This window comes from Mobula birostris, chromosome 18 (genome assembly GCF_030028105.1).
Source record: "Mobula birostris isolate sMobBir1 chromosome 18, sMobBir1.hap1, whole genome shotgun sequence".
In the NCBI taxonomy this organism is placed as follows: domain Eukaryota; kingdom Metazoa; phylum Chordata; class Chondrichthyes; order Myliobatiformes; family Myliobatidae; genus Mobula; species Mobula birostris.
Window position 1 is genome coordinate 21353700 of NC_092387.1, and position 16113 is coordinate 21369812.

General features: G+C 45.0%; 1 long non-coding RNA gene across 2 annotated transcripts in view; it reads right to left on the reverse strand.

The window, feature by feature from the left end:
- LOC140211808 (uncharacterized) overlaps positions 1–16113 on the reverse strand; it is a 36101-nt gene that overhangs the window by 14517 nt on the left and 5471 nt on the right. Inside the window, exons 2-3 of one of the 2 annotated variants that reach the window (XR_011889594.1) lie at positions 3008–3116; positions 2419–2577 (exon numbers count right to left, since the gene is read on the reverse strand). This is a non-coding gene — a long non-coding RNA (uncharacterized lncRNA). Of the gene's footprint in view, positions 1–2418; positions 2578–3007; positions 3117–16113 lie in introns of those variants that run through there. The other variant, XR_011889593.1, reaches the window with a different exon arrangement.

Below are 16113 nucleotides of genomic sequence, written 5' to 3' on the forward strand. Positions count from 1 at the left end.
GCTTAAGTCTAAGATAGGTCTATATGGGTTATCCAAAATGTGGTTCTCCCTGTTATTTGTAGGCAGTGTCTACACACGCAGTGGTGGCCCATAACCTCCCTTTGTTGCCCAGAGTTTTTAACCCTTTCCATGTCAGGAAATATTTAAAAGATGGTAGAATTGTGACTGTGAACGAAGTCACTGGACAGACACTGAAGCTGATGGATATTGAAATCTTTATTCAGCAATAAACTATTTTTATTCAACTATAATCTATAGTTACTCACCCAGGTTAGATGAAACCAAAATGAGAGCTGTTGTGAACCGTTGTTTGGGTTCTGCAAAAGCAGCCTCCGCTTCGGTGGTCCAATCAAAAGGGCCCATGGATCTCTTGGTTGTTGCTGCTAGCAAAGCCGCCACTGAGCTGAAGCTCCTGGTGAACTCCTAGTAAAAGCTGGCAAATGCCAGGTATCATTGGACTTGTTTCACACTGGATGGTGATGGCCAGTCTCCGAATGCCTGGGTCTCAGTAGGATCCATCTAGAGACTGCTATTAGAGATGATAAAACCCAAAACTGAAATGGTGGTTATGTGAAATTTGGATTTCCCCAGCTTGACGTAAGGTTCATGATCAAAAAGCCTCTTTATGGTATCTCTGACATGATTGACATGCTCCTCCATGGATGGACGTCATCCAAGTAGACGAAGGCATACGTAAGAAGAGTATCCCAGAGCAGGTTATTTATGAAAGCCTGGAAAACTGCTGGAGCATTTGCGAGGCCAAAGGGCATGACCAGATACTCATAGTGCCCCGTTGGTATGTTGAATGCAGTCTCCCTCCTTTGCGGACCAGGTTGTACATACTCCACAAGTCCTGTTTCAAGAATACTCTTGCCCCTTGGACAATCTTGAAGGCAGTAGAAATGGGTAAGAATTCTTGACCATTATATGATTCAGCCCTCCATTATCAATCCATGGCTACAGGCTCCCGTCCTTTATCCATACGATGACGAAGCCTGAGGTGGAGGGCTGAATGAATCTCATGACAAGAGCCTCCTTTATGCACTCCTCCGGGTTGGAGATCGCGTACAATCAACCTCGTGGAGGGTAAGTACCAGGCAGTAGATCTGTTGCACAGTTGTAGGGTTGGTTTGGTGGAAAAGTCAAGGCCTTTCCTTTGCTGAAGACCTCATCCAAATCCTTGTAGATAGAAGGGTTTTTGATTGGCTTGGGTGTTACATCTACCCCTGAACCTCCCTCTGAGGCTGACTCCTGAGGCTTCTTAGGTAGCAGGGGCAAGTCTCTTCCATGGGTTCACTAGAGTCTTGAATCAAAACAGAGTCCAAGTCCTCATCCATCTCCTCAGACGTTGGCAATGAAGGACTACGAGTAGTTTTTGTCCTCCTGGGACTAGGTTCCAAGGTTCTACATTTTGGAGCCTTTCCCTTAGACAGGACCTGGCAACTGGTTTGTTTAGGCTTGGCTGCTAGGTCTACGGAATTTTTGGGCACCTCCTTGGTGGACTTCTTGGCCTGCTCTTGTACTAGAGAACCTCCCTCTGCCAGTTCCAGCACACCTCTAACTAGACAAGGGCGGGACTCGCATGGTCCTGTTGACTGGAGCTGGCTTATCTGACCTTGGAGGCAGGACTGGGTCTTTTGAAGTCTTCAGGTTACCCTGAACAAAAGTCTACCTTCTCATCAGCCGCTGGTCCAGGAGAATCTGGAAGTCAGAACGCTAAACCGAAAACATTCCCTCTAGCAATGATTTGACCATGCAATGATTCTCCTTTCCATCCAGTTCATGAAAGGGTTATGCTTGGACAACTAAGGGTACCCGAGGATCAGGGGCACAAGGGCAGAATCGATGATATAAAAAGAAATGTCTTCTGCATGTTCCTCTAACCTCATTTGCCAAACCGATGTCTGCTGCCGGATCTGCCCGGACCCAAGAGGATAAACGTCCACAGCAGTTGAAGTCAAGGGCTGCCTCGACTCCTGCAAGAAATTACCAACTGCCCCAGAGTCCACTAAGATATTCACCTCTTGCCAGTTCTTTCCCCAGGATCTCTGCCTTCAGCGTGACACCAGAATCAGTAGGGTTCGGAGTAGCGGCTGTTACCGTAGCAGTCCTCCCAATACTGGATGGTTTTAGCTTGGCCTAGCCCTCTTTAACCTCTTGAGGTAGTCCCACTCTCACTCCACCAGGCCATTACTGAGGCAGATGGACTGATCAAGCAGAGTCTCTAAGTTCTCTACTGGCTCTCCCAAGGCAAGGGCATCTTTTAGTTCACCTTGGAGTCTGTGGCAGTACAAAGTGGCCAAGGCCTTCCCATTTCTGCCACATTCCTCTGCCAAAGTCTGAAACTCAACAGTGTAGTTGGCTGCTGATTGACTACATGTTCATCAGACAGTCCGAGGCTCTGCTAGCCCCGGCAGGATGATGAAAGGCACTCTTCCAGGTGCCCATGAATTCCTCCAGATTCAAGCAAGTCTCCGACCTCCACTTTCTTTGCATGGTGGTCCCAGGCCAGGCTTCTCCCAGTTGGAAGAGAGATCATGAGGTCACCTTTCCGCACTCCGCAGGGAACCGGGATGGCTGGAGTTCAAACACCAATAAACACTGAGTTAGGAAGCTGTGGCATGAGCCCGGGTCACCACCGAATCTCTCTGGGTACTGAAGGTGGACAGACTATGCAGAGTGACAGGGTTGGGGTCAGAGTGAGTGACGAGGTCAGGGTTCTAAACTAGATGCTAGATGAGAATCCAGAGCAGAGCTGGTGGTTGAATCTGAACCTCAGTTCAGGTGCTCTTTAAATATTAAAATCCTAGCACTAAAACATGGCCTCCAATTAGTGGGGCAGGCCAGCCATCCCTATTCCAGGGAGTAAGAGCGTCTAAACTCCAGAAGCTGGCACAGATGGGTACATATCGTAACACTGACAGAACGTTGAACATGCCATATTAAACTCTTTGCACTAAACCAGAAATAATTAATAATCAGAGAACTACTTAATTATTGTACTTACATTGTAAAATAGAGCAACATTGGTTACACAGAATTGATAGGCAATGGTCCAGTGTCCACATAAAACTTCTTACTAAATGGGCATCAAAAAGGCTGCAAGTGCTAGCAATCTGAAAGAAAAGCAGAAAATGGTTTGGTTGGAATAGCTAAACTACATTCAAAGTAAGCTGGATGCTTTTCCACCAGTGATTTGGATTCAACGCTGACCTTGCTGTTTTTGCAGAGTTTTCACACTCTCCCTAAGGCAGCATGTGGCCAAGTGGTGAAGGCGTTTGTCTAGTGATCTGAGGGTCGCTAGTTCGAGCCTCAGCTGTGGCAGCGAGTTTGTGTCCTTGAGCAAGGCACTTAACCACACGTTGCTCTAGCGTCTGTGCGAGGAGTGGTGCCCCACACAGACTTCCAATCTGTGTCTTGTAAGGCATGAAAATACCCAACACAGGCCTCTCATGGTCTGAGTCGATGTTCCCTCCCCCCCTCCCTCCCTGAGGCAGCACTGCTTTCTCCTGGATACTCCAGTTTCCCAAAGACACATTGTTTTATCGGCTACTGTAAATGATCCCTCATGTATGTGAGTCGCAGAAGGAATGAGTAGAGTTGATGGGTATATAAGTAAGTTTGTACTGCTGAGGCTTTATAAGTCATTGAGCAGACTGCATTGGAATACTATGAGCAAATCTGGGCCTGTGTCTGAGGAAGGATGTGCTGGTCCTAGAGTGTATTCCAGGAATGAGAGGGTTAATGTATGATTCAGATTTAGATTCATTTATTTATCAAAAGAAATGTGTTCTTTGTATTACAACAAACACAACCTAAGGATGTGCTGGGGAAACCTGGTAGTGTCACCATATATTCCGGTGCCAACATTGTATGCTCATAACGTTCAGCAGAACAACTCAAGCAATAACAGCAAAACAAGCCCTTTCCTCCCCCCCTCCCTCCCAACCACCCACCCAGGAACACACACAGGCAACCCTCCAACCCCAGTACAGACTGCCTCCGGGCCTCCAGCCTCCTGTGGACTTGCAGTCTCATCGACATTGGGCATCAATGCAGCAGATGAAAGCTGGAAATCAGCTTGAGAAGGCAGCTCACAGTCTCCTTTAACTGACAGAGTCAAAATGATTGCTAAATTGATGGCTGGGCCTGTACTCACTGGAGTTCAGAAGCAGAAAAGGGGATCTTTTGAAATCTATCCGACACTAAAAGTCCTGAATTAATTGGAGGCGAAGGACATTTGCATTAGTAGTAGAGTCTAGGTTTTGAGGGCACAACCTCAGAATAAAGGGATGTCCATTTAAAAGTGAGATGAGGAAGAGTTTCTTCTTCAGTCAGAAGATGATGAATTTTTGGAATTTGTTGATACAGAGAAGTGTGGAGGGCAAGACGCTGGGTAGTGTTAAGGCAGAAATGTAAGTTCTCGATTAGTAAAGAGGTTATGGGTTAATAGGAGAAGGCAGGATATGGGATTAAAAAATAAAATCACAATTGAATAGAGAGGGAGACTTGATAGGCTGAATGGCCTAAATTTGCTCCTAATTGTTATGGTCTTGTGTTCTTACATGAGGGAGCATAGTAAGAGATTAACTGGAAAAATGGATTTATTCTCAATGGGCTCAATTTGCCTCCTTCAATGTTGGAATGAAATATGAAAAAAACTACATGTGAAGTCTTTATCGATATCTTTAATCTTTCTGAGTATTTATACTTATAAAATAACCAGCTGCAAAACAAAGCTTACAGTATCCCACCCAGGAGCTCAGTCTATTTAACGACCTCTCACGTATTTGTAAATAACAAAGTTTTCCTGCCGGATAATAGCGCTGTATTTATCCCAGAAGAAAATTCATAGTGGGTGACTTTGCTATTTGGTGTGACCACTTAACAACACACATAACATACTGGAGGAAATCAGCAGGTCAGGCAGCATCTATGGAAAAGAGTAAAGAGTCCATGTTTCGGGCTGGGACCCTTCTTCTGGACTGGAAAGGAAGTGGAAAGGTGCCAGAATAAAAAGGTGGGAGGAGGAGAAGGAGGATAGCGAGAAGGTGATAGGTGAAGCCAGGTGGGTAGGAAAGGTAAAGAGCTGAAGAAGAAGGAATCTGATAGGAGAGGAGGAGGGGACCCAGGGGTATGTAATAAACAGAGGAGAGGTCAGAGTGGGGAATAGAAGAAGAGGGAAGTGGGAGGGATTTTTTCTACCAGAAGAGAAATCAATATTCACGCCATCAGGTTGGAGACTACCAGATGGAATATAAGATATTGCTCCTCCACCCTGAGGTGGCACAAGAGGAGGCTGTGGACCAAAACGTCAGAACAGGAATGGGAATTGGAATTAAAATGTGTGGCCAAATGGGAAGTTCCACTTTTGGTGGATGGAGCGGAGGAGCTCAACAAGGCAGTCCCCCTGTTTACAACGGATCTTGCCAGATTCACAGGTGAAGTGTTGCCTCACCTGTAAGGACTGTTTGGGCCCTGAATGGAGGTAAGGGAGGAGGTGTATAGGCAGGTGTAGCTCTTTGGCTGCTTGCAGGGATAAGTGCCAGAAGGGAAATTAGTAGGGAGGGACGAATGGACAAAGGTACCACTTAGATTGGTTTATGTGGGTTGTGAGATATGATATTTCCAGGTGAACTTCATTAACCGCAGAGTAGAATTTCAAATAGTTTCTCAATCAGGGTAATTACTAAATGACCAATATCTATTTTAAGTTTTCTGGCATATTTTTAAGGAATATGTAATATTTTGGCATCATCTAAGTTTGCATCTAAAAATGTCTCTTGTAGCATTTAATCATTGAATATTTAAATCTTCTTTCATGACAGGAAATTAAAATCCTGAAATCCCATCCAGTTTTTGTTTGAAATCAATGCCAAGATAACTACCGTAGGGAGGTAAAAGATAGAATTAATGATCTCACTGTTTTGCTGTGGGATTCTCAGCTGAAAACAGTGTTTATGGATGTGAGTTCACACACAGTCCAGGGAACAAAGACACGGCGCTTGGACCCTAGGTGATCTGAGCTGCCTTCTCCACTAAGTGACAGTGAAAATCTCACATTCCAGACATCTATGATCTCTGCAGGTGGATCTGGCACTTTTGGGAAAGTAATCAGCAAAAAGCCAATTTTGCGGGCTTAAAGAATGGAAACAGATCACTATTCATCCTTGAGGAAAATGAATGATGTGTGTTAGATTAAGGAGAATTGTGTGACAAGCCAACGATTGTTTTAGTTGTGGGCTAATGATAATAATACTTCCAAATTCTCCAAACAGACATATGGAGGCCATTTGGCCTCTTAAGTCTATTCTGACGCACAATATGATCCCATTTCCTCCTTACATTTTTGTTACTTTCTCCACATTTCCATCAACTCCCCAGATTCCACCAGCCATCTACACACTAGAGGCAATTTACAGCAGCCCATCCATCTACACACCTGCTCGTCTCTGGGATGTGAAAGGAAGCTTGAGTCCCAAGAGGAAACCCATGAAGTCACAGGGAGAACATACAAACTGCACGCAGAGAGCACCCAAGGTCAGAATTGAACCTAGGTCGCTGCAGCTTTCAGTGAGTTTGCTAGTTGTTCAACAGTGCTGCCTAGGGTGTTCAAGCACGAGAGTCTAGGCTGGGTGGTAAGGCCAGAAAGAGACAGGGGCATTCTAGAGGGGCTTCATCGGCACATTGTGGCATGTTGTCTACATGGATTTTAGTAAGGTGTTTGACAAAGGCCCTCATGGGAGGCTAATCCAGGAGATTAAAATGCATGGGGCCCGTGGTGAATTGGCTGTTTGGATTCAGAACTGGCTAGCACATAAAAGGCAAAGGACAGTGGTTGAAGGGAATTATTCGAGCTGGAGGTCTGTAATTAGCAGTGTTCCACCGTGATCTGTGCTGGGACCTCTGCTGTTTGTGATGCATGTAAATGACCTGGATGAAAATGTAGATGGGTGGGTTAGTAAATTAATGCATGTTACCAAGATTGGTGGAGTTGTGGATATTGTAGAAGACTGCCAAAGAATATGGTACAATATAGTTTAGTTGTAGATATTGTTACGTACCCCGAAACTGGGTTGCCAAACCAGCAGAAATGGATCACTCAGTTGGAGTCTGGATTACTAGAACTAAGAAAGTTTTATTAAAGAAACAAGCAACACAGTACTCTAATCAAAAGGATAATAAATGCAACAGTTCAGCAATGATAAACACACATGTACACAGAATTAGGATAACAGGATCAATCAAGCTCTATCGTTGTCTAGGGGTAAATGACCAGTTTCAAAGTGACACAAAGTTCAGTTCAATTGAATTCAGTTCAGTTCACAGTAATCATTGCCGTGGGAGATGGACAGTGGGGGGAAGGAGAGAGAGAGCAAAAACGAATGAATATTCAAACGGCTTCCACACAGACCTTCGATATTCTTCGCAGTCAGCTTTTGGGCGAGCCCTTTGTGATGTCTTCTGAGGTCACCGACCGTGACCCCTCCGTTTCCAGATACGATCGTTTCTCTGCGGTGAACCTGGCACCCAGGCAAGGGCGGACACACACACCAGGTTCCCGCTGATCGTGCCTTTCCACCCTGTGCGTCTCTGGCTTGGTCCCGCGACCAGCCTTCCAAAACTTCCCACCGACTTGTGGGAGACTCACCGTTTCCAGGGTCTCGTTACCTCGGGGTGTCGTGTGTGTCTTGCCTTAACGAACCTGTCCCTTTTTATCCCCCTGCTGGGGTATCACCTGTCCATCGCTTCAAACAGTTCAGGGTTCAAAGGGGGAGCCGATCTTGACAGCTCTCCTTCCGTTAAACTCTCCCGTCCCTTCATTAACATCTCCAAGTGCTGCTCCATTGTTTTCCTTATCTCTCTTTCTCCTGAAGACAGGTGGCAGACCAACTGCTGATCCCACTGGTGCCAGAACAGGACAGCTAACATCTTAATCTATGTGTATTCTTGTCACAATATTGGCAGAGAAATGGCAGATGCAGTTTAACCCAGATAACTGTAGGGCAAATGCAAAGAGACAGTACACTGTTAAGGGCAGGACTCTTAACAGTGTTATTGAGCAGAGAGATCTTGGGATCCAAGTTCATAGCTCCTTGAAAGTGGCTACACGGCGTGGTAAGAAGGCTTATGGAATGTTTGCTTTTATTTGTCAAGGCATTGAGTTCGAAAGTCAAAAGGTTATGTGGCAACTTTATAAAACGTTGGTTGGCCACAGCTGGAATACTGCATGCAGTTCTGGCAGCCCCACTCGAGGAAGAATGTTGAGGCTTTGAAGAGGGTACAGACGAGATTTACCAGGATGCTGCCTGGTTTCGAGGGTATGTGCTATCATGAGAGGCTGGATAAACTTGGGTTGTTTTCTCTGGAGCAGTGGAGCCCATGTGGAGATCTGATAGAGGTTTATCAGATTATAGGAGGCATATATAGAGTAGACAATGAGGATCTGTTTCACAGGGTTGAAATGTCTAATACCAGACAGCATGGACTGAAGGTGAGAGGGAGTAGGTTCAAAGGGGATGTGAGGGGTAAGCCTTTTACTCAGAGGTGCGGATGCCTGGAATACGCTGCCTGGTATGATTGTAGAGGCAAATACTTTACAGGCTTTTATGAGACATTTAGATAGGTATATGAATGTAAGGAAGGTGGAGGGATATGGGCATTGGGAAAGTAGGAGGGATTAGTGTTTTGGTGTTTTTCATTTGCTTTTTAGCTGGTTCAGCAGAAGGTTGTGTGAAGAAGGGCCTGTTCCTGTGCTGTACTGTTCTCTATGTTCTATGTCTAAAGAGGTTAACATGGTAGGTTTGGCGACCATAAGAAGATAGAGCAGAAGATTTCCAGTGATGGGCTGCCCAAAATTTAGTCCCCTGTTTAAACAGGTCCACTGCAGGTCAAAATAATTTTTGGATTGACTGTGGGTAGTTATTCCTCCAAATAATGCAGCCCAGTTTTATGAGTTTCAAAGCAAAGCTGCATGGGGAATGATAAAGCTTTGCACGTGACCCATGGAAACTACACCAAGAGCTCAAAGCTGAATAATGAGCAGAAGCAATCTAGAAAGATGCACTTTCACATGCAAATCTTCAAATCAGCATTCCCCTCTGACTTTCAAAAGCTTGTCGTTACAAAGTGACAACATGGGCCAATGGTCTTGGCAAGTTCTTGACACAATAATGCTATGAGAACATAGGGACAGAATTCAGCCACAGAGTCAGGGAGTCATAGGGTCATAGAACATCACAGCACAGAAACACCTAGTCTGTGCCGAGCCGTTAATCTGTTCAGCCTCATTGCCCTGCACCTGGACCACAGCCCTCCATACCTCTCTTATCCATGTACCTATCTAAAGTTTCCTTAAATAATGAAATCGACCCCACATCCGCCTCTTGTGCTGGCAACTCACTCCACACTCTAACGACCATCTGGGTGAAGAAGCTCCCCCTCACGTTCCCTTTAAACTTTTCACCTTTCACTCTTGGCCCATGATCTCTAGTTCTAGTCCTGCACAACCTCAGTGTAAAAAGCCTGCTTGTATTTACCCTATCTATACCCTCAAAAATTTCCATACCTCTTCAAATTTCCTCTCGATCTTCTGCGTTCTAGGATATAAAGTCCTAACCTATTCAACCTTTCCCTGCAACTCAAGTCCACAAGCCCCGACTACATCTGTGTAAATTTTCTCTGCACTGTTTCAATCTTATTTACATCTTTCCTGTAGGTAGCTGACAAAACTTGCACACAATATTCCAAATTAGGCCTCACCAACGTCTTATACAATTTCAACATAACTTCCCAACTCCTGTATTCAATACATTGATTTATGAAAGCCAATATGCCAAAGCTATTCTTTATGAACCTATCTTTATGATGCCATTTTCAAACAATTATTGATCTGTATTCCCAGATACCTCTGCTCTATTGCACTCCTCAGTGCCCTACCGCTCACCATGTAAGACCTACCCTGGTTCGTCCTCCCAAAGTGCAACACCTCACACTTAACTGCATTAAATTCATCTGTCATTTTCCCGCCAGCATTTTTTGTGTGTTGCTTTAGATTTCCAGTATCTGCAGACTTTCTCGTGTTTGCCAATTTTCAGAACAACTTTTCCAGCTGGTCCAGATCTCGTTGCAAGCTTTGCTAATCTTCCTCACTATCCATTACACCCCAGTCATGGGTACCATCTGTAAATTTGCTGATCCAGTTTACTACAATATCATCCAGATCATTGATATAGATGACAAACAACAACAGACCCAGCACTGATCCCTGTGGCATACCACGAGTCACAGGCTTCCAGCCAGAGAGGGAAACACCTACAACCACTCTCTTGCTCCTTACACAAAGCCAACGTCTAATCCAATTTACTACCTCATCTTGAGTGCCAAGTGACTGAACCTTCTCGACTAACCTCCCATGCGGGACCTTGATAAATGCCATGTAGACACCAGCAACTTTCTTTGTCTTCATCAACTTTCCTGGTAACTTCCTTGAAAAACTCTATAAGATTGGTTAGACATGACTTACCACACAGAAACCCACATTTTTCTCCCTTTCCCCCTTATCTTTCTCCCTAGGCCTCCTGTCCCATGATCCTCTCATATCCCTTTTGCCAATCACCTGTCCAGCTCTTGGCTCCATCCCTCCCCCTCCTGTCTTCTCCTATCATTTTGCATCTCTGCCTCCCCCTCCCCCTCCCTCTTTCAACTCTCTTACTAGCTCTTCTTTCAGTTAGTCCTGAGGAAGGGTCTCGGCCTGAAACATCGACTGTACCTCTTCCTAGAGATGCTGCCTGGCCTGCTGCGTTCACCAGCAACTTTTATGTGTGTTGCTTGACTATCCTTAATCAGTCCCTACCTATCCAAATACATATATATCCAGACGCTTAAAACACCTTCCGAAAACTTTTCACTTTTGATGTCAGATTCACTGGCCTATAATTTTCTGATTTATTCTTAGAGCCTTTCTTAAGCAATAGAAAAATAGTAGCATTGTATCTTACCCATGGCTAAGGATGTTTTAAATATCTCTGCTATGGCCCCTGCAATTTCTGCACTTGCCTCCCACAGGATGGAACACCTTGTCAGGCCTTGCAGATTTATCCAACCTAATTTTCCTCAAGACAACAACCTCCTCTTCTGTTATCTGTATAGGGTCCATGACCTTGCTGCTACTTCACCTCATTTCTTTAGACAGTGTCCATCTCCTGGGTAAATACAGATGCAAAAAAAAAAATCCATTACAGATGTCCAGAATCCCATTCAGCCTCATGCACAGATTACCACTCTGATCTTACAGAGAGCTGATTTTGTTCCTTGCTATCCTTTTGCTTTTAATATATCTGTAGAATCCCTTAGGATTCTCCATCATCTTGTCTGCTAGTGCAACGTCATGTCTACTTTCAGCCCTCCTAATTTCCATCTGCCAGAAAAAGCAGGATCTTCCAGAGGCTTTGATGATCCCTGCTGCACCCAGTGATCCTGTAAATCCTGTCATGGAGGCCGACATCAAGCTGTCTTTCAGGACGATGAACCCTCACAAGGAGACAGGCCCCGAAGGAGTACCTGGTAATGCTCTGAAAACTTGTGCCAATCAACTGACGGGTATTCAAAGACATTTTCAATCTCTCACTGTTACAGTCAGAAGTACCCACCTGCTTGAAAAAGGCAACAATCATACCAGTGCCTAAGATCAGTGTGAGCTGCCTTAATGACTATTGTCCAGTAGCACTCACATTTATGGTGATAATATGCTTTGAGAAGTTGGTCATGACCAGAATCAACTCCTACCTCGGCAAGGACTTGAACCCACTACAATTTACCTTCCCCCACAATAGGTCTGTAGCAGCCACGATCTCAATGCCTCTCCACACGGCCTTAGTCACCTGGCCAATTCAAATACCTATGGCAGTGTGCTGTTCATCGACTATAGCTCAGCATTTAATATCATCATTCCTACAATCCTAATTGAAAAGGTACAGAATCTGGGCCTCTGTACCTCCCTCTGCAACTATATCCCTGACTTCCTACCGTCAGACCACAATCTCTGCAGATTGGTAATAACATCTCCTCTTCGCCAACAATTAACACTAGTGCACCTCAGGGATGTGTTCTTAGCCCACTGCTCTACTTTCTCTACACCCATGACTGTGTGGCTAGGCATAACTCAAATGTCATCTATAAATTTGCTCATGATATAACTACTGTTGGCATAATCTCAGATGGTGACAAGATGACATACAGGAACAAGACATACCAGCTAGTTGCATGGCGTTGCAGCAACAACCCGGCACTTAACGTCCGTAAGACCGAAGAGCTGATTGTGGACTTCAGGAAGGGTAAGGCGAGGGACACAAACCAATCCTCATAGAGGGATCAGAGGTGGAGAGAGTGAGCAGCTTCAAGTTCCTGCGTGTCAATATATCTGAGGATCTAATCTTGTCCCATCATTTTGTACAAAGAAAAGGCAAGACAGCAGCTATGCTTTATCAGGAGTTTGCAATGATTTGGTTTGTCGCCTAAAACACTCAAAGACTTCTACAAATGTACTATGGAGAGCATGAAGAGTTGGAAGGCAGAATAACGTGTTACATTTTCAGAGAAAGTGCGGTGCAAGTAGACAATTAGGTGCAAGACCATAACAGGGCGGATTGTGAAATCAAGAGTCCATCTTATGATACAATAGTCTTATAATAGTGGAATAGAAGTTAGAGGTAGGTGCTTTCACACTTGTATCTTCTACCTGATGGGGTGGGGTGAGAGAAAAGAAGAATATTCTGGGTAGGTGTGATAATTGATTATGTGGGCTATTTTTCCAAGACAGAGAGAAGTGTAAACATAACGGACAGTAAGACTCTGTTTATAACTGTCTATTCCCACCAGAGCACGAGGCAGGAAGTGTGTCGACCATAGCTCCAATGAGGCCCTCTCACTTGGAGTCATGGGTTCAAGCCCCAGTCTGAAGTGTTAAACACCTGTGCTTTTTCTTTGGCTGAGACACTAATACCTGCGTCCCATTCCGACTGAGATAAAAGATTCAAAAGAAACAGAGGATTTATCCCCGATCATCAGTGCTTATTTCTCATCAACATAAAAAAATACAGATAACCTGGTTCCGTACCTGAAGGAATGGTAAAGGCAAAGACCCTCACAACATTTAGAATCAATAGATAAATACTCAAACCGCCAAGAGAGGTCTATGGACCAAGTGCTGATTAATGGGAGTTACAGTATATAGATGGATTCTCAATGTTCAGCATCAGTTTGATGGACCAAAGGTTCTGCTCTACTGTGTCTTGAATTCGTCTATGGGTGACAAAAGTGTGTGGTTACAGCCCAAGTGCAGAGGGAGAGGCACTGAAGCAGATGAAGATTTTTATTAAGAACTGTGCAGAATTAAAGGAAAAAAAAGCAATAAATACTAGGCCAACAGAGCCATTAACTAAAGCTCTCAAGCTGTAAGATGATGCTGGCACCGTGGTTCAGAAGCAGTAACTGAATACTAAATAAACACCGCTCCTTTATAGTGTCAATCTAATAAGTAGTCTTCCTTCCAGAGCAAAGACAAAGGAAAGCAGGAAATGTTGATGTTGCTGTGTTTTTGGTCAAAGATTTGACAAGACTGTAATGAGAGGAATGGAGTTAAATACAACCACAGTGAAACATGCATATTCACAAGCGTGATTGCCAGGCCTACCGCAGAGTCCATGGTTGTGACAGGGCCTAGGCCCACCTCCCTAGGCACAGCTCCCGGGTCACCAGAGACCCGTGACTACTAGAAGTCCTGGATCAGAGACTTATCAGGATGTCATGACTGGAACCCAAGAATGTTTCTCATGGCCGTACCCCTCCCAACCCATGAGATACTGGACCCTGCCCTGCACCCTGCGAGATGCCAGGAGGCACCTCACCAAATAGACTAGAGTCTACCAAGTGGGGAGGAGGGGGTGATTGGAACAAGGGGGGAGGAAGTCACCGACTTGTGCTGGGAAACATGGGACACTGGGACAAACTTCATCGATGATGGTTAGCACAGTCTATATAAGACTCTGTTGATAGCCTTCTATACTACAAATGGTCCTGTGCACCGTGGGAGCAACTTGAGGCTCTAACCTTTCAAAAGAAGATCTTTGCATGCCAGCCAGACTTTCTCCCCTGGCTTGAGAGGCATCACCCATCAGCAGAGCCAATCAGCCTCCCAGACACATTGTTCCTGAGTGTCCAGTAGAGAAGCCCTGGCCCGTCTCCACGTGCACTTGTAGCGTTGGACCAGCGGTTCAGCATCAGGAACTCCCACGGAAGAGTGTTGGCTGGAATCCCTTCTGACATTCAAAGGGGGACATGCCATTGGAGGATGGTTGTGGGCAATCTCTGCCCAAACCAGTTGGGAGCTCCAGGTCATGAGATTGGAAGCAATATTCCCTCTAAAGTGTGCACATGTGCACATGCACAACTGCGCACAAAAGGTTGTCACCCTCTACCTCACTGGCATGTTAAGTATATTTCACAATCATACACAATTACATTTCCTTTTCCAGTTTCTGATCAGACGGTGTTGACAATGTGGAGTTTGTGATGATACAGCATAAGAACATAAGAAATAGGAGCAGGAGTAGGCCATCCGGCCCATCAAGCCTGACCCGCCATTCAGTAAGATCATGGCTGATCTGTCCATAAACTCAGCTCCATCTACCTGCCTTTTCCCCATAACCCTTAATTCCTTTACTATATAAAAAGATTTGTCTGCAGATTTTAGAATTGGCTCACCCAGCAGAAGACAATGGCAAACTACTGCTGTAACTTGCCTCGTACGCGGTTCCCCACTATGTTAGAGAGGCGTGGAGGGAAATCATCCGCTAACCAGAGAAACTCCAGCTGCGACGTACCTTTCCTTCATTTATAGTGTTTTTATTGATGAAATTATTGATTCACCATATCGAATTCCAAAGAAGCAAAGGGGGTGAAGCGCAAAAGAGCTGCTAGTTCATTTAAAGCGGAATGGCTCAATGAAACAGCAGAAACCGCTACACCGAAAGTTCAAGAAGTCAGGAATGCGCAGCTAGGAGAAATATTTATGTACAATACAGAAAACATTGCTGGAGAATTTGCACATAAGAAGCAGTGGAGTGATATTTGGAAATTTGACTTTTTAAAACATTATTTACCAAGCAAATCATATAAGGACGGTGTGCAAAAGCTCCAGTGAGAAAATCCTTCATTACCTGCTACAGGCCTGAAATGTATGTCTTGTGAGAGTGCAGATGAACAAGAGTGAAAACGGTCAAACCCAGAGGAGATTGAAGCCCTTATTGGCAGTGTTTTTGCTAGCTGTTAAAATGAATACCTCGATATATAAAATTCATTGCGCACATGTTGTCACTGGGCAAAAAATTGCACAGCACAAGATTTTTGCGCATACTAGTCATTACAAATTAGAGGGAACATTGATTGGAAGAGGCAAGGCAGCGCAGGGTTGTCTCCAACTCCTGATTCACTCTCAGTCTGGCCACTAGATTGGGGGTGAAAACCTGATGAGAGGCTGGCTGTGACTCCCAAAAGAGGACAGAAAGCCTTCCAAAAACAGAATGTGAACTGTCGTCCTCGTTCAGGTACTATGGCCTAAGGGAAGCCATGCAGCCTGAACATGTGCTGAACTAACCATGAATTCCATGAATTGTTGGATGGATTGGGCAGCCGGCTACTTTGTCCTCCTAAAATGTTGAACAGCCAGAGTGTGGGGGGGGGGTGCGGAGGTCCATCTAAGAAATTCACCATGTAAGCCAGTTTACATGCATCATCACTGAACTGACCAAAAATAGGCTTGAAAAGTCAGCTCTCACGGGGTGATAAAGTTTCTGCAGTCATCAGGGTCACTGGAGTATCTGTCTGATGGAGGAATACTCGGTTCTGATCCAGAAGCTGCTGTGGGAATTGGGGCATTAGTGGCTGAGGCTGATGAGACTGTTACAGAGGAAGACGAGGGAGATGCTGGGAGTGGGACTCTCCAGGTAGAAGGCTGTGGCAGCTGAATTGCGGGCAGCGAGAGTGGTAATGGCAGCCTCCTGATTCTGGCTGTCAGTAGTGAACCACGTCAGTGAGAGCAGTAATGGCTGCCAC